General features: G+C 49.3%; 1 protein-coding gene across 1 annotated transcript in view; it reads right to left on the bottom strand.

Annotated features, from left to right (window-relative positions):
* Positions 1-10,000, bottom strand: part of rab28 (RAB28, member RAS oncogene family) — a gene marked incomplete at its 3' end in the record, with an annotated part of 33,663 nt that overhangs the window by 4,363 nt on the left and 19,300 nt on the right. The gene's annotated exons all lie outside the window — the stretch shown is intronic.

Below are 10,000 nucleotides of genomic sequence, written 5' to 3'. Positions count from 1 at the left end.
TATAGCAAGTTAGCTAAGAACACTGACAAGCAAGGAAGAGGCCTAACTCAGAACTCAACAGGCTTACATATCATACATCTAAAACACAGCCGAGAGAGAGAGAGAGAGAGAGAGAGAGAGAGAGAGAGAGAGAGAGAGCGAGCGAGAGAGAAAGCATGTAAACAATGCCATACTCCTGTGAGAAGTGTCTCAATGGCGGTCTCAGACAATGGGACTAAACCCTCGTCCATGGCCACACTGCATGGACTGACTGCTTGACAGGGGGCCCTCATCGCAGCTAAGATTACTTCCCCCCCCCGCCCCCCCCCGTCCCCACTTCTTCAGTCTATAGAGTGACAGGACAGTGCTGCCCTAAAGGCACACACCTTTACGGTTTACCCTCTCTCTGACCCTGACAAGCTCCCCAAAGCCTAGCTGGAGCGATGGGCCCCAGACAAGGCAGAGACGCCGGGAGAGAGTCCGAAAGTGAAAACACATCTCTCACACACACACAGACACACACACAGAGACACACACGCAGAGACACACACAGAGACACAAAACACATCACCCATGTTTGTGACACAGACACAGACACACAGAGACACACACGCAGAGACACACACGCAGAGACACACACGCAGAGACACACACACACACACAAAACACATCACCCATGTTTGTGACACTGCAGAGGACCAGGTCTGCTTGTCAGTACATCGTGGAATCAAATTCTGGACCCATCCGTGCAGTGAAGGGGGGGATAGATTAAGTGGGTGCGCGCAATGACAGCGAATAGTTCTGCTATTACTCCTGTTATGAGGGCTGTGGTGTGGCGTGTACCAGACATTCACTCCCACACACACTCAAGCACAAACACAGACACAGACACACAGACACAGAGTAATGTCACTGCAGGGTCATCTGAAGGTCAGGAGGAGAAGTCATCTGGGGGTCGTAAGCAATAGCTTCCTTCTCTCTTTCCTGGCTTTTGTGAGAAGACTCGGCCACACCCAGTATCCAGTACATATGTGCGTTTGGGAGCCGGGGGAGGTTTGAGGACTGTATGTGCGGTGTAACGTTTCTTCCCAACCCCGCCGAGGTCCTCTTTGTCCGTCATATCATTCTTGCTGTCTTACTGTCGTTGTTTACTCTGCTCTCATGACACCTGGTGTGTGTGTGTGTGTGTGTTTGTGTGTGTGATCATTTCCATAGCAGTCACAAACACACACAAACTTAACAGATAGTCCTGCAGCCTTATGACGAAGTATGCTCGAAAACATCTGTGTTTTGCGCAATGCGGACATGCATATTTGTGTCTCCAAAGTATACTAGTTTTGCAGTTGCGGACACATCTCTCAAACGAGCTCAACCACTCAATCACCGTGTCCTAAATAATATCTCCATGTCATATGAATCTACAGCACAGACTGAGTAAAAATAAGTTTTTATGGGTCTATAGTTTCCTCTGCCCCTTCATAACCGTTTTATCCTCTATATAAAACACGACACCTTCCTACCTAAAAATACCATTGCTGGTAATCTAAATCAGCTACGATTCACTGAAGCAGGAAATAAGTGACAGCAAAAAAAAAAAAAGCATTTTGGTTTTATTCCCAGGGAGCAAACTTACAAATGGAAATGTGCATCAGTACTGTAACTCGCGTTGGCTAAAGGTGTCTGCTAAACGAATAAAGAGTGTAAACAGATCTTCTGCGACCACGCAGGACCCCCCTGATGACAGACTGTGTGTCCTGTGCACCTCCTAAACGTAGCCGCGTCCGAGGGACTACCCTTAAGCCGCCAGCCTTTATCCGTGCTACTCTACAACCTAAATTAACTAGTTTGCAGTAGAAGAGATCTATTAGGCTCCTCACACACAGATACTCCGGCCCATACATTTAGGAGAAGACCACATCTAGCCTCTCTCTGCGTGCGTAAACACAAGTGTCCCAGCGGCGTCCGCTGGTTATTAATTCCTGTAATTGAGCATGGCAGCTCCCCGCGTGCTACCAAGAGGTAAACGGCCGCTAATCCTTTGGATCCTGCGCACTTGGGCAGGGTTATCAATCACCTGTCAGGGGCAGATTAGCCAACATTAACACAGCGTGCCAGAAGAGCGGAGGCGCGTCAGGGCTGATAGAGTAAACCTCACACGCCCGAACACAGAGAGGAGGAGGAGGAGGAGGAGGAGGTGGGGGGAGGTGGGGGAGGGGGGGGGGGGGGGGATAGGAGAGGAAAGCCTGACCCAGTCAGGATATACTACGCTGCCTCAGCACACACACACACACACAGACAGACACACACACACACACACACACACACACACAGACACAGACACAGACACAGACACAGACACAGACACACACACACACACACACACACACATACACACAGACAGTTGTAGGTAAACAGGACACAGATGGCTGAAAATGATAATAACGATGAAATAGGCAGCAATATCAGTGTTGCTCTTTTATCAGGTTGCTGTTCAGGCAACTTGGGTTCCCCAGCATAAAGTCCAGGTCCACAAGTCAAGCGTAATTTGGCTTTGAGTCTGGCGAAACGAGAAACCGCAGGTTGTGTTGACCGTTCTGAGAGGCAGGAATGTCTGACAAGTCCTCATTCATTACCAATAACAATGCAGTAATGTGTGACTTTAGAGCAATATTTTTACACAGCTATTGTTACCGTGCTAGCCGGTGGCGCGGCTACGCCGACGTCTCTCTGTGTGTGCTTTCGCCCGGGCGCTGTGACACGGGAGAATAGGCATATGTTATTCTGCTCTTGCTCTGCCCGTCGCCTGGAGAGCAGAAGTGATCACGTTGCTGCTCACTGGGCCCACGCGAAAACAAGGAAGGCCGGGAGACCCGAAGAGTCGGTGAACGTTTGACAGTCCTCCCCGACACAGTAGTGATGTATGAAAACAAACGTGGGGTTAAGGTATGTTTTAACTCCGGGAACAAACCCCTGCTTCACAATTTTTGGTTTTGGTGTGGGCCTTTTTTTGTGTTTTTTTTCCTCTCCAGGTTGTTGTTATTTTCATGTCTGGTTCAAAAATGCCATTTAAGAGCCAGTGGGTCAACGAAGCGTGGAAGGTTTTGTTCCATTCATAGATGTGAGTCTGTGAACACACACAGCTTTGGGTGCAGCTGCTGGAACTGAATGGCTACAGATCAGCCCATGTGTAGAGCGAGAGACCCCACCATCCAAACCAGCTCATCCACTGAAGCCTCTCCAGGGGCCCACTGCCAAGCCTCAACCACAAACAGCTTTCCAACGCCAAAACGCTTCCTAACACATATTGTATGACAAGGCGAGACAGTCCCAAATCTAATCTAAACGCATCTTCCGAGCACAAGAAGAAGCAGCAAGGGCGGATGTGTCCCTAATCCTCCACTTTTAAGAGCCCCACCACCCCCCTCCCTCCCTCTCTCACCCCCCCTCCCTCACTCCCTCCGTCTCAGTTCCAGTGAATGCGGCCCTTCACACTTATCAGTCAGCCCCAATCTTCGGCTGATGATCTGGTTTCTCTCAGTGGCTGACAAAACTGTATGCCGCGGCTGGCCGGTCCCAGGAAGCGCGGCGCAAACACAAAATAAACTGTTTATGCGTGAGCGTTGGGGAGATAGCGTGACGGATCGTTTACCCGGGCCAAGACCGATGGCTCTCCCTCGCCCCAGTCACCGGGGCCTGTTTACTTTAGGCGCCGCCATGTCGGCTTGGCATTCGCAGGGAGAAAAATCGACTGAATATTGCTTGCTAAGGGTCCGTCCTTTTCACTTGGAAGAGAGACAAAGGGGAAAGAAGTGATATACCTGTATCAGGATGTTTTGGATGAATGGTTTTGAGCGCTTCAATTTTGAGTAGAAACGTAACTCGTAGAGTAAAGTATAAGTTAACCTTGAGAGGGGTAAGGAATAGTTATAGTTAAGTCAAAATATAATTTTCCCAAACGTAATACTGAATTTCAATTGATACGCGGATTTCATATCTGTGCTCTTATCCCAATGTCCTGTATTTACAACACCTTAGTAGTCCAAGCTAGCACCTATTTCCTCTCTCCAAATGCAGGCAGGGACACAGGTCATCTCAAAGGGGCCCCTGCAAAGTAGTGCTGTGTGGTCCACAGACATCATGAAAACACACACCATATACACACACTGAGAGGTGACAGCGAGCCTTGTTCCCCCACCCCCCACCCCGGCTGCTGGGGACCAAGTGGAACATTTAATCGAGCGAGTAACTGCCAGTGAATAAACTTGACATAACACAGTTAATGGCCGCCAGCCTCGTTTAAGCCAAACAACTGTTGGAGCACGGGGGGGGGGATTTTTTGTTTTGTTTTGTTTTGGGTGTGGGTGTGTGTGTGTGTGTGTGTGTGTGTGTGTGTGTGTGTGTGTGTGTTTTGGGTGTGGGTGGTTGGGTAGCAGAGAGAGCGAGAGAAGGTAGTTCACACCCCAAAAGTGAAAGCTGCAGGGGTTTTATAGATCCCGAGGGACCCCCTGTTCACTGGAGTTACCACACAGCTCTGTGATGAGAGCAGAGGGTGGGCTGGGGTGGGGCGCGGAGAGGAGAGGAGAGGAGAGGAGAGGAGAGGAGAGGAGAGGAGAAGGGGGTTGGCAGGCAGGGAACCCCCAGAGCCACTCTGCGACCCCTCTCTCCATCTTTAGTGGGGCCGAGCGAGCGTGAAGAGGACAGTAAACACGGACGCTAAGAGGATGTCCCAATGCCTTCCTGCTCCATTAGGGTGACTGATGGTGCATTATGGGAGCTCGGGTCTCATTAGGTCGGTGGGCGAAGCTTTAGTGGCGAAGGTTTACACAAGACAACCGCCCGCACACGTAAACACACGTCCTCCGTAACAAATGTGCGCCAGAGGAAACCCTTGGTGCCACGCAGAAGTCAACAGTCGTTTTTCCTTACGGCACCTTAACATTGCAACACACTTATTCATCCTTCTTCCAATATTATGAAGTTCTAAATAAGCGCAGTGTTTGCATAACGTGAAGACACAATGCCGATGCTTTGCTTTATAGTTCTGGTGAGGTTAACTAACTTTAATTAAACATTAATGAAGCATTAACCACAGCACTTCATAATGAAATTAAAGTGATGGTTGGTTCATGTTAAGTAATGACATGAAACACTGATAGTCATATGTATGTATGTCTATGTGATCAAGTGGAATCCATTAGGTAGGCTTAACACAAACAAACTATAACCTTCAGTGCTGATTAATGCTTTAACTAATGTTAAGGCTAGTTAGGTGAACTTAAATGCTACGCCTTCCCACGCCGTATGAAAATGTTATTACTTGGCAGCTGTGCTTCATGTCGCTATATTAACTATGGACATGAAACAAAACCGAAATAGAATAGAAATACAGATTCACCATCATTTTCACAATTATTTGCTATTTTCTTTTTCATATTCACTACTACAGAAACCCATTCAGTGATGAATACAAGCGCCTTCTTCTGCAAAAGTGGTCCCTATAAGTAGGCAGTATATTAGTCTATATATGTCATGTACGACATGACTGAGCAAGACCCTTTGCTCTCTGAAGCCAATTTAGCCCTCAAATATGCAGCATAAGCACATTTGTAAAGGCCGGAGTTTTTCTGAAAGTGAGGTTTGAGACCAGTGCCATTTTCAACATCCAGCATTAAGGCCATTCCAGAACATTTGCCCCGCCGAAGCTAATTCATTTAGGCATTGACGGGCCTTTTTAATGCATCCACTGGCCCATTAAACAGGACCATAAGATGAACATCATGTGCAATATGAAAACAAACTCTTTAACATGACATGAGTGCAGCTCGTAAAAGCACCATGAAGTCTGAACCGAAGGATCATTTGGTGCTTTTTCATTTTTCTGCTCCGAGAGCAACTTGAAACAAGTCATAAAAAGCGAGCCTCAAATCCAAAACAGCACAGAATGCCCGTGGTTGAACTTCTTGCTGGAAAACAGAGAGCCCTCCATTACCAAAAAGAGAGAGAGAGCAAGAGAGCGAGAGCGGGAGAGAGAGAGAGAGAAGAAGAAGAAGAAAAAAAAAAAATTCGCATTCATTATGCCAGTGTAGCTTAAGTGCAGGATGAAGTGCTAAAGCGAAGTGCTGGGAAGGGAAGGGTCCTGCTTTTAGCCGTGCCTTTCCCAGGCACACCATGCGTCCATTCAGAAAGTGTAGCGGGCCAAAGCCGGAGGGAGAGCGAGCCGTGGACGCCAGAGTAGCGAGTGTCTTGTTTAGCCAAAACAGTCTGGATATTGTTTACAGCCAGCGGGGTGTTTATCTTAGGGAGCGGGAGATTTGGAGCTCGGGCGAGTCAACGAGGGCGCTGTTAAAGCGAGTGCAGGTGATGGGAAACGCCAGTCCCCTTCTTCCCCCTTTTCAAACGACGATTAACCGTTATTAACGCTGGGGACAGGCTCATTTGAAAGGCAAATGAAAACAAATATATGCATTACTTTAAAAGGAAACAGCGGTTGCCGTTCGCTATGTTATATATTAGCTTCTTCATTGGCTATATACACCTCATTTATTAACTGGCCTGATTCCAAAGGCTTGCCATGCATTAATGGCATAGTAACAACATAGTGTGCAACTGATTCATAGCGTGGGTCCGATAAGGATGGTGTGGAACACCAAAAGATAAATCAACACGCATCTGTCATAACGGCAAACGTGTGGATGAAAAGGCAATGCTCTTGGACACAGACAAAGACAGAGTTGCTTGCTGTTACCCTTACAGGGATGGGGTTGTTGGTTGAAGGGCTTAAAGAGTGATAACAGTAAAATTGTGGAAAAAGTGGCAATGTTTATTATTTTTTTGTATTGATTTAAATTATTATTATTTTTGCACTGAGAGATAGAATTGCATCCGTCAGCGTTAGCCTTGTGGAGGTTGTAGGTTTAAGGGCTCGCTGCGATAAGGCGGGGTGTCATGTGACCGGCGTCTGTAGGGCCATGGGGGCCTATGAGGGAGGTCTGGGGGGGAGGTTCTGACTCACAGAGCGGCCTTTGTGCGGCGGTGGGCCCAAATAGGCCCGTGGTGTCAGGGGAAGGGGTTTCCCTCACGGTCAGAAGTGTTCTGTCGACAGCCCATTGATCACAGGCTCATCTTTCCACCCGACAAAAGAGCCAGAAGGAGAGCACGTGCGCATGAACACACACACACACACACACACACACACACACACACACACACACACACACACTCTCTTTCTCACACCTGGTAATCACCAAAATTCACTTACTCACACACATTCACTTTCTCACACGTGCTAATGACCACATACACACATGGGACACACAAAGTTCGGTGTGCTTGTGTGTGTGTGTGTGTGTGTGTGTGTGTGAGATGGCACTAGCCACTTACTGGGTCACGTCCTCATAAAAACCGATACATGCTGAACCCTCACCTATGTGGCCTCAGCTGCCCACTAGACTGGGTACTATAGTAACTAATGCGCGCTTACACACACACACACACACACACACACACACACACACACACACACACACACACACACACACACCCTTAAACATAATCTGCAGGGGCCAGTAAGGCAACATTGACCATATTCTCCCTCCCCAGTGAGCTTGTGTAAAGCAATGAGCGTTCAGCAGTAGCTGGTTTCAGGGGGGGGGGGGGGGGTAGTTCAAACGTGTGTGTGTGTGTGTGTGTGTGTGTGTGTGTGTGTGTGTATGGTTTGGGGACTCGTGGCAGTAACTGCCCCCTGTAAAACACGGGGGCCGCGGGCTGGCCAGCTGGGTTTACGGGTTCCCCAGGACTCGTGAAAGGGGCGAACAAAAGCCCCAGTTCTGCAGCGACCGCCCAAGTCGCAGCGAGCGAACGGCGGGTCCTTCACAGCCCATGTCCTCTGCTCTCTGCCGGCCCACTTAAAACCAAGAGGACGTTTGCAGCCATGCCAGAGGCCGGCCCGACAGCAGCGGCCGCCAGGCCTAGAGACACACACACACACACACACACACACACACACACACACACACACACACACACACACACACACACACACACACACACACACACACACACACACACACACACACACACACACACACACACGCGGTGGCCAGGCCTGGAGCGAGCACCGCTCCACTCCGCTACGTCTCTCAACTTGGGCCTAACTCAACACACTCTTAATGTCCTGATGCAAACCCAATTCAATATACTCCCCCGTAACCGCAGGGCCAGCCGCGTCCAATCCAACATGCTCTTGCTCGCTGATTCAAAGCCCATTTAACATGCTAGGCCCCTCTGTCAGCATCTTGTGCTCTGTCATTTTCATTGGCCCTCCTTGTCCCGCTCGCTTTCTCTCTTTTTTTGGTGTTTTTTGAGCGCAATCAGAGCCAGGTTTAATAAGGGGGCCTGGAGGAGGGAAAAAAAAGAATGTTTTTAGCTACACCTCTGCGCTGTCCAGAGTCCAGTGGTGAGTTGGTTGCTATTGATGTTTCACATGTGCTTCCTAACCTTAAGCCAGGGCAAGTCTGCCAGAAAATCTAGTCCATTAATTACCCCCTACACCCCCCCCCCCCCCCCCCCCCACCCCTCCCCCCCTGCATCAACACATACGGACCGGTTCCATCTGTGACACGCGGCTCTCGTTAGCTGCGGACAGACATTCTGCTTGTTAAATGGCTTTGAAAGAACTTCAACAACAATAAGAAGACCCCCACCGCACCCCCACCCCACCTACCCCTTCGTGACGATCTGGAGAGGCTTCAAAACAAGAGCTTCAGAAACTGTTGGACTTCCTGGTCCCTGGCCGTTGAGTTCTACACGCCATCACAAACTCGTATGTCTGTGTCTGTGTGTGTGTCTGTGTGTGTGTCTGTGTGTGTGTCTGTATGTGTGTGCGCGCACACACACATGTGCTGAAACACACACACACACACAATCCGATTTCTAGGTAAGGCATTCCTCCACAGCAGTGTAGTGCAGAGGGGCGAAGTGGAACCAGGGCGCCCGGTGTGACGGTGTGAGGGCTCTGACAGCTCCAGGCCTGCTGACTGGCTCCAAGGCCATGGAGGTAAATCACACACACACACACACACACACACACACACACACACACACACACACACACACACACACACACACACACACACAGAGACACACACACAGAGACACACACACACACACACACACACACACACAGGCATTGGTGGACGTGGCCTGCAGGCCGAGCGAGAGTAAATGGTCCGTGAAGTACCACACAAGAAGGCGAAGACGAAGGCGCAGGCCGTGGCCCCGGTCATCTGCCGCCATGTGCACCAATATTTGCTTTCTGGACGCCTCCAATGAAGGAGGGCCTTTTCCACTGGCTTTCACAGACACACACACACACACACACACACACACACACACACACACACGCTTTCACAGAGCATTGGGGAGCAGCGGCCGAGACCGGAGGAAGGAGGGCCTTGGAGAGGCGGCCATTTTGTTGATAGTGCTTGACCTGTTCCCTGCGAATAGTTCATCCTCCATCGCTAAAATCAACACTCCATGGACGCGCCGTCCTCCCTGGGTAACCACTCACTTCACACTTCACACTGCCATTCTACTCATGATATGTATCGATACAGATTTACTTTATCTCTAGAGAGGCTAAACTACAAATACGCTACAGTAACACAATATTTAAGAGAATTAACCCTTTCACCCTATGTGACACCTAAATAAGTCCGACAGCATCAGAAATAAACATGAGTACTTACCTATGTGTTCATTTGAATAATTATTAGAGTTTGATTATGAACAAATATGGCCTAATAGAAGGTCAACTGTTGCTCACTCAAATCTGTGTATGTATTCTGTCACTTCACTAAAAAGCGCACGATACTCTCTCAAGACCGCCCCCTGGGGTGGGGGCAGGATAAAGTTTGGGTTTGGCCAGAGAATGGGGTGGGGTGGGGTGGGGTGGGGGGGGGGCTGTTGACCCGACCCAGGACTGGGCTTTTGTCCACCACATGTCTATTGTGGCCGGGGCGAT

The sequence above is a fragment of the Sprattus sprattus genome (genome assembly GCF_963457725.1).
Source record: "Sprattus sprattus genome assembly, chromosome: 8".
NCBI lineage: Eukaryota > Metazoa > Chordata > Actinopteri > Clupeiformes > Clupeidae > Sprattus > Sprattus sprattus.
The sequence above is the reverse complement of the archived record's forward strand: the minus strand, read 5'-3'. Positions and strand labels throughout refer to the sequence as shown.